The following is a 10,628-nucleotide window of genomic DNA, read 5'->3' as shown; positions in this document are numbered from 1 at the left end:
AAATTTAGCACGATTCGGACAAAAAGACTACCTTTTGTTTTTGCGCCGTAGCTCTGCCAGCACCTAGGGAAACCTAGCAAACCTATACATTTTTGAAAACTAGACACCCAGGGGAATTCAGGATGGGGTGACTCGCCTGCCTACCCCCAGGTTTTGTTACCCAGAATCCCTTGCAAACATAAAAATTTGACCAAAAAAACACATTTTCCTCACATTTCTGTGGTGGAAAGTTCTGGAATCTGCGTGGATCAACAAATTTCCACTCACCCAGCGTGCCCCCAGGTCTCCCGAAAAAAACGGTACCTCACTTGCGTGGGTAGGCATAGTGGCTGCGACATGAAACAGCGCAAAACGCAGCATGGTTGCACCTCAATTTCCCAGTGAAATTTAGCACGATTCGGACAAAAAGACTACCTTTTGTTTTTGCGCCGTAGCTCTGCCAGCACCTAGGGAAACCTAGCAAACCTATACATTTTTGAAAACTAGACACCCAGGGAAATTCAGGATGGGGTGACTCGCCTGCCTACCCCCAGGTTTTGTTACCCAGAATCCCTTGCAAACATAAGAATTTGACCAAAAAAACACATTTTCCTCACATTTCTGTGGTGGAAAGTTCTGGAATCTGCGTGGATCAACAAATTTCCACCCACCCAGCGTGCCCCCAGGTCTCCCGAAAAAAACGGTACCTCACTTGCATGGGTAGGCATAGTGGCTGCGACATGAAACAGCGCAAAACGCAGCATGGTCGCACCTCAATTTCCCAGTGAAATTTAGCACGATTCGGACAAAAAGACTACCTTTTGTTTTTGCGCCGTAGCTCTGCCAGCACCTAGGGAAACCTAGCAAACCTATACATTTTTGAAAACTAGACACCCAGGGAAATTCAGGATGGGGTGACTCGCCTGCCTACCCCCAGGTTTTGTTACCCAGAATCCCTTGCAAACATAAAAATTTGACCAAAAAAACACATTTTCCTCACATTTCTGTGGTGGAAAGTTCTGGAATCTGCGTGGATCAACAAATTTCCACCCACCCAGCGTGCCCCCAGGTCTCCCGAAAAAAACGGTACCTCACTTGCGTGGGTAGGCATAGTGGCTGCGACATGAAACAGCGCAAAACGCAGCATGGTCGCACCTCAATTTCCCAGTGAAATTTAGCACGATTCGGACAAAAAGACTACCTTTTGTTTTTGCGCCGTAGCTCTGCCAGCACCTAGGGAAACCTACCAAGCCTATACATTTTTGAAAACTAGACACCCAGGGGAATTCAGGATGGGGTGACTCGCCTGCCTACCCCCAGGTTTTGTTACCCAGAATCCCTTGCAAACATAAAAATTTGACCAAAAAAACACATTTTCCTCACATTTCTGTGGTGGAAAGTTCTGGAATCTGCGTGGATCAACAAATTTCCACCCACCCAGCGTGCCCCCAGGTCTCCCGAAAAAAACGGTACCTCACTTGCGTGGGTAGGCATAGTGGCTGCGACATGAAACAGCGCAAAACGCAGCATGGTCGCACCTCAATTTCCCAGTGAAATTTAGCACGATTCGGACAAAAAGACTACCTTTTGTTTTTGCGCCGTAGCTCTGCCAGCACCTAGGGAAACCTAGCAAACCTATACATTTTTGAAAACTAGACACCCAGGGGAATTCAGGATGTGGTGACTCGCCTGCCTACCCCCAGGTTTTGTTACCCAGAATCCCTTGCAAACATAAAAATTTGACCAAAAAAACACATTTTCCTCACATTTCTGTGGTGGAAAGTTCTGGAATCTGCGTGGATCAACAAATTTCCACCCACCCAGCGTGCCCCCAGGTCTCCCGAAAAAAACGGTACCTCACTTGCGTGGGTAGGCATAGTGGCTGCGACATGAAACAGCGCAAAACGCAGCATAGTCGCACCTCAATTTCCCAGTGAAATTTAGCACGATTCGGACAAAAAGACTACCTTTTGTTTTTGCGCCGTAGCTCTGCCAGCACCTAGGGAAACCTAGCAAACCTATACATTTTTGAAAACTAGACACCCAGGGGAATTCAGGATGGGGTGACTCGCCTGCCTACCCCCAGGTTTTGTTACCCAGAATCCCTTGCAAACATAAAATTTTGACCAAAAAAACACATTTTCCTCACATTTCTGTGGTGGAAAGTTCTGGAATCTGCGTGGATCAACAAATTTCCACCCACCCAGCGTGCCCCCAGGTCTCCCGAAAAAAACGGTACCTCACTTGCGTGGGTAGGCATAGTGGCTGCGACATGAAACAGCGCAAAACGCAGCATGGTCGCACCTCAATTTCCCAGTGAAATTTAGCACGATTCGGACAAAAAGACTACCTTTTGTTTTTGCGCCGTAGCTCTGCCAGCACCTAGGGAAACCTAGCAAACCTATACATTTTTGAAAACTAGACACCCAGGGGAATTCAGGATGGGGTGACTCGCCTGCCTACCCCCAGGTTTTGTTACCCAGAATCCCTTGCAAACATAAAAATTTGACCAAAAAAACACATTTTCCTCACATTTCTGTGGTGGAAAGTTCTGGAATCTGCGTGGATCAACAAATTTCCACCCACCCAGCGTGCCCCCAGGTCTCCCGAAAAAAACGGTACCTCACTTGCGTGGGTAGGCATAGTGGCTGCGACATGAAACAGCGCAAAACGCAGCATGGTCGCACCTCAATTTCCCAGTGAAATTTAGCACGATTCGGACAAAAAGACTACCTTTTGTTTTTGCGCCGTAGCTCTGCCAGCACCTAGGGAAACCTAGCAAACCTATACATTTTTGAAAACTAGACACCCAGGGGAATTCAGGATGGGGTGACTCGCCTGCCTACCCCCAGGTTTTGTTACCCAGAATCCCTTGCAAACATAAAAATTTGACCAAAAAAACACATTTTCCTCACATTTCTGTGGTGGAAAGTTCTGGAATCTGCGTGGATCAACAAATTTCCACCCACCCAGCGTGCCCCCAGGTCTCCCGAAAAAAACGGTACCTCACTTGCGTGGGTAGGCATAGTGGCTGCGACATGAAACAGCGCAAAACGCAGCATGGTCGCACCTCAATTTCCCAGTGAAATTTAGCACGATTCGGACAAAAAGACTACCTTTTGTTTTTGCGCCGTAGCTCTGCCAGCACCTAGGGAAACCTAGCAAACCTATACATTTTTGAAAACTAGACACCCAGGGAAATTCAGGATGGGGTGACTCGCCTGCCTACCCCCAGGTTTTGTTACCCAGAATCCCTTGCAAACATAAAAATTTGACCAAAAAAACACATTTTCCTCACATTTCTGTGGTGGAAAGTTCTGGAATCTGCGTGGATCAACAAATTTCCACCCACCCAGCGTGCCCCCAGGTCTCCCGAAAAAAACGGTACCTCACTTGCGTGGGTAGGCATAGTGGCTGCGACATGAAACAGCGCAAAACGCAGCATGGTCGCACCTCAATTTCCCAGTGAAATTTAGCACGATTCGGACAAAAAGACTACCTTTTGTTTTTGCGCCGTAGCTCTGCCAGCACCTAGGGAAACCTAGCAAACCTATACATTTTTGAAAACTAGACACCCAGGGGAATTCAGGATGGGGTGACTCGCCTGCCTACCCCCAGGTTTTGTTACCCAGAATCCCTTGCAAACATAAAAATTTGACCAAAAAAACACATTTTCCTCACATTTCTGTGGTGGAAAGTTCTGGAATCTGCGTGGATCAACAAATTTCCACCCACCCAGCGTGCCCCCAGGTCTCCCGAAAAAAACGGTACCTCACTTGCGTGGGTAAACATAGTGGCTGCAACAGGAAACGGTTCAAATTGTACGGTGGTGAATTTACATTACCTTATTGCAAAACTACCTTGATTTTGGGGGGGGGGCATCTGAGTTTGTGGCCCGGGGCTCGGTGGTATTCTTTGCAAAGTAGCAAACCCAAACAGTTCTGAAAACTAGACACCCGGGGGACTCCAGGGAGGTATGGCATGCATGGGTCCCCCAATGTTTTCCTACCCAGAACTCTCTGCAAACCTTAAAATTAGGTAAAAATTGCACTTTTCCAAACTTTTTGGCGTGGGATCGCCGGGTCGGCAAAAAAGTCATACCACCCTGCGTTCCCCTTGTTCTCCCGAGTAAAAGGATACCTCACTTGTGTGGGTGCCCCAAAGCAGAATACGCCAAAAATGAATTTTGAAAAAAGTAGTTTTTACTCATATTTACGTTTTACAAATTAAGCACCCCAGCCTAAGTCACATGCCTTTGGCCCACCCACACAAGTGAGGTATCATTTTACTCGGGAGAACAAGGGAAACACTGGGTGGTAGGACATTTGTTCCGGCAGCGAGATCCCACCCAAAAAAGTATGGAAAAGTGGGTTTTTTGATCAAAATTTCAGGTTTGCAGGGGTTTCTGGGTAGGAAAACATTGGGGGACCCACGCATGCCATACCACCCTGGACTCCCCTGGGTGTCTAGTTCTCAGAACTGTTTGGGTTTGGTAGTTTCCAAAGATGCCTGCCAAGCCCCGGGCCAAAAGCTCAGGTGACCCCCTCAAAAAATAAGATTATTTGGCTAAAGGTAAAGTTTTTGTCTCCACAGTATGAATTGGGCCTTTTCCTAAAGCAGCCGCTATGCCTACCCACGCAAGTGAGGTACCATTTTTATCGGGAGACCTTGTGGAACGCTGGGTGGGAGGTAATTTGTGTGTGCCCAGTGATGCCACGCTTTCCCACACTAAAACGTGTGAAAAAACTGATTTTTTACCATGCAAAAAAATGAGGTTTGCAAGGGATTCTGGGTAAAGGAACGTTGGAGGATCCACGCAAGCCATACCTCCTTGGAAGCCCCCGGTTGTCTACTTTTCAGAAATGTGTGGGATTGGTAGGTTTCCCTAGATGGCTGTCTCGCACGGGGCCAAAAACCCAGGTAACCCCTCTTGCAAAAGCTGGTGGACTTAGGGGTTACCTGGGTTTCTGGCCCCGTGCGAGACAGCCATCTATGGAAACCTACGAAACCCACACATTTCTGAAAAGTAGACACCCGGGCGCTTCCAAGGAGGTATGGCTTGCGTGGATCCGCCAACGTTCCTTTACCCAGAATCCCTTGCAAACCTCAATTTTAGCAGAAAAAAATCAATTTTTTCACACGTTGTAGTCTGGGAAAGCGTGGCATCACTGGGCTCACACAAATTACCTCCCACCCAGCATTCCCCCAGGTCTCCCGATAAAAACGGTACCTCACTTGCGTGGGTAGCCATAGTGGCTGCAACAGGAAAAGGTCCAAATCTAACAGTGGTGAATATAAAATACCCTGAAGCAATATAACTTTGATTTTTTGGGGGGGAGGCACCTGAGTTTTTGGCCCGGGATGGGTGGTATTCTTTGGAAAGTAGCAAACCCAAACAGTTCTGAAAACTAGACACCCGGGAGAGTCCAGGGAGGTATGGCATGTGTGGGTCCACCAATGTTTTCCTACCCAGAACTCCTTGCAAACCTTAAAAATAGGTAAAAATAGCACTTTTCCAAACATTTTGGCGTGGGATCGCCGTGCCGGCAAAAAAGTCCTACCACCCTGCGCTCCCCTTGTTCTCCCAAGTAAAAGGATACCACACCTTAACAGAGTTACTCAAAAGTCAAACATTCAAGCACGGCTATCTATTCCTCAAAGACACACACATACAGGTTGGATTTGGCACGAGGGCGAGTGATGGTTCAGTACATAAAATTTTATTAACAAGATATTTCAAAAAAATGAAATGCTCTGTCAATAAATAAATGCATAAAAACTGAACCAGTGACTCGCAACTCGTGAGCTGTAAAGCCACGACAAGGCACCAACCGTTTTACAGGCCATTCACGCACCTTTCATACCTGATACAAACCAGACCATTGACACCATCCGAATGGAAAAGCAACACATAACAACAATCACAATAAGGGGCAAGGTACACCCTACTGCAGAAATTAGAAAAAAAACAATTATTACTGCACACCCATCTAATCCGCAAGCACACACACATACTGGTTGGATTTGGCACGAGGGTGAGTGATGATTCAGTACATACAATTGGATACGCAAGTAATTTCATCAAAAATGAAATACACTGCGTATAATTGAAAGTATGATAAACTGAACCACTGACTCGCAGCTCGTGAGCTGTAAAGCCACGTCAAGGCACCAACCTCTTTACAGGCCATTCATACACCTTTCGTACGCGTGACACATACAAAACATTCACACCGCCAGCCGCGGACCCATCACATTTCAACACTCACACCAGCAAACAGCGCCATTCAAGGGCCCATCACTTTCACACGCCCACATTTCTGACACTGCAACTACACAAAATGATGGACTGTGTGGAGTGTCACTCAACTAGCAGTGTGTGTAGTGACCAACAGAAAGTAACTACTCACACACCGCCTGCCGAGCGCCAGTCCACCCACACCACCATCCAAGCACCAGACCATGCACACTGCCAGCCAAACACCACTCAGCGCACACCGACAGCCAACTACCACTCCACACACACCACCAGCCAAGCATCACTCCACGCACACCACCAGCCAAGCGCCACTCCACAAACACAACACCATCCAAGCACCACTCCACACACGCCGCCAGCCAAGCACCACTCCACACACACCGCCAGCCAAGCACCACTCCACTCACACCGCCAGCCAAGCACCTAACCATACACTCCGCCAGCCAAGCAAAAATCCACTAACCCCCCCAGCACAACTCCAATCCATGCACTATTCCAGCCAAGCACCAGACCACACACACCACCAGCCAAGCACCTGTCCACGCACACCAACAATCCAAGCACAATCCTGCACACACCACCATCAAAATTAGAATTTTTTAAAGAAATACCACAAATCAAATGTAGAAACCTACAAATCTGCTAACACAAATTCAAAACCTAAATGCTTTGCACTAATGCAAACCTAAAAGCAAACAAAAAAATATTACAGAAAACAAACCAGACAGTACACTTACAAGCTCAATGAAACTCCCAAAACTTCTTTTGTGTGTGGTACGATTTAAAACAAGCTGGCACACACAATCCAGGATTTGAAGGACAGTCAGGACAGTGCATACGAGACTCCCTCCGCACTTCTCTTCGCCAACAGACTCTACATCTTTTAGTGGGTTTGTCTTTTGCAGTTGTGGGAGGAATGTATTCTGGAAAGTGGCGATCTTTCAGTCTAGCCACTTCCTCCACCACTCCAAATCTTGGCACACTTGCCTGTTCCACTAGTACAAGGCTGCCTATTATAGTCTCCTGAAACTTAACAAAAGGCATCTTTGACTCAGGACAAGATTTCTGGAAAACAACAAAAGCATTAAAGGATGCCAAGTGGAAAAGATGGATAGCCAACTTCTTGTACCAAACGTAAGCCTTTCGAAGAGCAGCATAAGGTTCCAACCTCTGATCTACTCTGTCAACACCACCCATGTGCCTATTATAGTCTAAAATGCACACAGGTTTACGCACTTCAGCAGTCTCACCCCGAACTGGCAGAGCTTCAGTGCTTTCGTCATGGATAGTAGTCAGCATGTAAACATCTCTCCTGTCTGAAAACTTCACAGCTAGAAGCTTCCCACATCGCAATGCAGTAGACTGTCCCCGCACAAGCCTTTTGCAAACAAGTTCTATTGGAAAACCTTTCCGGTTACTGCGCATCGTGCCACATGCAACAGTGCCCACTTTGGCCAACTCCTTGAACAAACGCACACTAGTGTAGAAGTTATCTACATATAAATGGTGGCCTTTGTTAAATAATCGTCTACCTAGTTCCCACACAATTTTCTCAGTCACTCCAAAAGTGGACGGACAAGCAGAAGTGTTAATGCTGGAATCCTTACCGGTGTACACCCTGAAATTATAAACATATCCAGTCTCACTGTCACACAGCATATACAGTTTGATGCCATAGCGTGCCCTCTTACTAGGAATGTATTGCCTAAAAACCAAGCGGCCCTTGAACAACACCAAAGACTCGTCCACAGCTATTTCTCTTCCAGGTGCAAACATCTCAGGAAAACGATCAACAAAGTGATCAAGGACAGGCCGAATCTTAAAAAGACGGTCACAATCAGGGTGATCGCGTGGCAACGCTAAATCATTATCAACAAAATGCATCATGCGAAGAAGAAGCATATATCGATCACGAGTCATAAGTGCTGGAAATATAGATGTTGCCATCAAGGGACTAGTGGACCAATAAGAAGACATTGATGGCTTCCTTAGCAAGCCCATCAAAAAAGTTAATCCCAAAAACTTCTTCATCTCTTCAACATATGTGGGAGACCAATGGGTAGCTCTGGAATGGGGCTTAAGGCTGGCACTGTGGTCCCTCAAATACTGCTCTGCATACAAATTAGTTTGCTCCACAATCTCCTGCAAAAACTCATCGTCAAAAAACAATTGAAAATATTGAATTGGCAAAAAATTGTCAGTATCCACTCTACACCCTGGAACACCAGTGAAGTCTGGCAATTCCGGCTGCACCATGCCAGGGGCAACCCAGACGTCATCACTAACATGAGGAGAAGAAGCCACCCTAGCCTGCAGGCCAGATGCCTCTTGCTGCACTACATCAACGGGAACACTAGCATCCCCAGATGCCTCTTGCCTCACTACACCAACAGGAATACTAGCATCCCCAGATACATTTTGCATCTCTTCACCAACAGACGAACTCACATCCCCAGCTGCCTCTTGCATCTCAACATCAACAGAAGAACTCGCATCCCCAGATGCCACTTGCTGCTCAACAACAACAGAAAGACTAGCAGCACCAGATGCCTCATGCTGCTCAACAACAGGAAGACTAGCAGCACCAGATAACCTTTGGCGCACCACAGCAATGTGAAACCTTTTGGGCGCAGCCTTTACCACACTTGCCTGTTCCTGACGAGAAAAAAAGGGAAACCTTGAGGACCTAGGCTGCCGCTCACATGGCTCTTCCCTCTCTACCGGCACATCAATGTCCCTCTCTACCACAGGCACTTCATCAGCACTAGAAGAAGAATCATCATCCGATGATACCATGCGAAGAGAAAACTCACTGCCTGAATCTTCTGCACCTAACTCAAGCTCCGAATCGGAGTCAGTGTCTGGACCATGGTCAGAGGAAGACTCAAAAAGCAAACTAACAACCTGCTTAGCAGTAATCCTGCGAGCAGCCATTATCCTTACAAATCAAGAAGACTACACACACAAGTGAACAACAACCTACACTGTGCAAAGGAAGAAGTAAACAAGGTAGAGTCTTCACACAAAAATCAATACACTCAAAAACAATTCAAATCTAACCAAATATAAGAAGACTCACCAGCACCTACTCTGCTGAAACACAGCAAAAAGAAAGGAAATCCCACTGGAAAGAAAAAAAAACAAGTATAGATTAGACAAAGTACACATCAAGCAGCAATACAAAAAAAAAGTTAACAATCAAGAAACACAAAGCCACACAAACAGCAATAACTTCACTTTTCATAACAACACATTTATCTAGGAAAAATAGTACAAAAAACATTTACTTACCAAGCACATGCAACTACACAAGCTGCAAAACCAGCATTAACCGAACCACAACCTACACCAATACAAACAGCAAAAGCCTGGATCAAAAACAAAGAAGAAAAAAAATAATTTAATACTACATTTCACAAACAACATAACAAATGAATAAACAATACACAAATGTACCCCCAAAATCACATCCACACAGATGGGCCATCAAAAAGGGCAAAACGGACAAAAGTACGGGTTGATTTGCCCACCGGGGGGGGGGGCCAGAACATCTAAATTTAAAATCCGACCCACCTGAAAGCGACCCTTGCACAATGGGTCACTTCCTACAATCTAAAATAAAATCCCTGGTGCTAGTGAGGGCATTCCCACCGCACAATCGCAATGCTGTGCGCGACCGTGAGCCAGAAATGCCCTGCAAAGAGACATCAGAAGAGAGGAAAATCACTTACCTCTCCCCTGAAGCCTCTTTGCAAACCCCCCCAAATATCTCAAAACCAACCTAACACCTCCAGGCGCAGGAAGCAAATGGCTTCCCGACCGCCTGGGAATCCCTGAAGATGTTGGCGCGTGCTGTGCGCGCTGACATCATCAGGGATTCTCATGGGGAGGGGGACAACAGAATTACTGTGGTTAACTGCGATGCTGGACAGAGGCACTTGCATCCTTGATTTTCACAAGCGCAATCCTAAAACAGTTCCTATGACCAGGAGCTTCTTTCTCCCCATCTGCTGCTCTCAACAGTCTCTGACCATTTATACACATAAGAGGCATGTGAACTCACACAGAAGATCCCCTATTGGCAACGCCCACCAACTAGCGGAGTGCACCATCTTTCCTAAATTTACCCACTATGATGGACAGCTCACTCAAGGGACCTGTGCACACATTGGTGCGATGGCATAGTAACACACACGGACACTGGAGACAAAGCAAGCGCTCGAGTTGCAGCACAAATTCAGAAAAACATTCATCAGCCCCAAAACATTTGTGACCTTCCCACTATGATTCACAGCTCACACAAGGGACCCCTGCGCACATCTGTGCAATTGCATAGTAACGCACACATGGACACTGGAGACAAAGATGGGGCTCGAGTTGCAGCACAAAC

The sequence above is a fragment of the Lissotriton helveticus genome, chromosome 10 (assembly GCF_964261635.1).
Source record: "Lissotriton helveticus chromosome 10, aLisHel1.1, whole genome shotgun sequence".
NCBI classification, from domain to species: domain Eukaryota; kingdom Metazoa; phylum Chordata; class Amphibia; order Caudata; family Salamandridae; genus Lissotriton; species Lissotriton helveticus.
Note: the sequence above shows the minus strand (reverse complement) of the source record.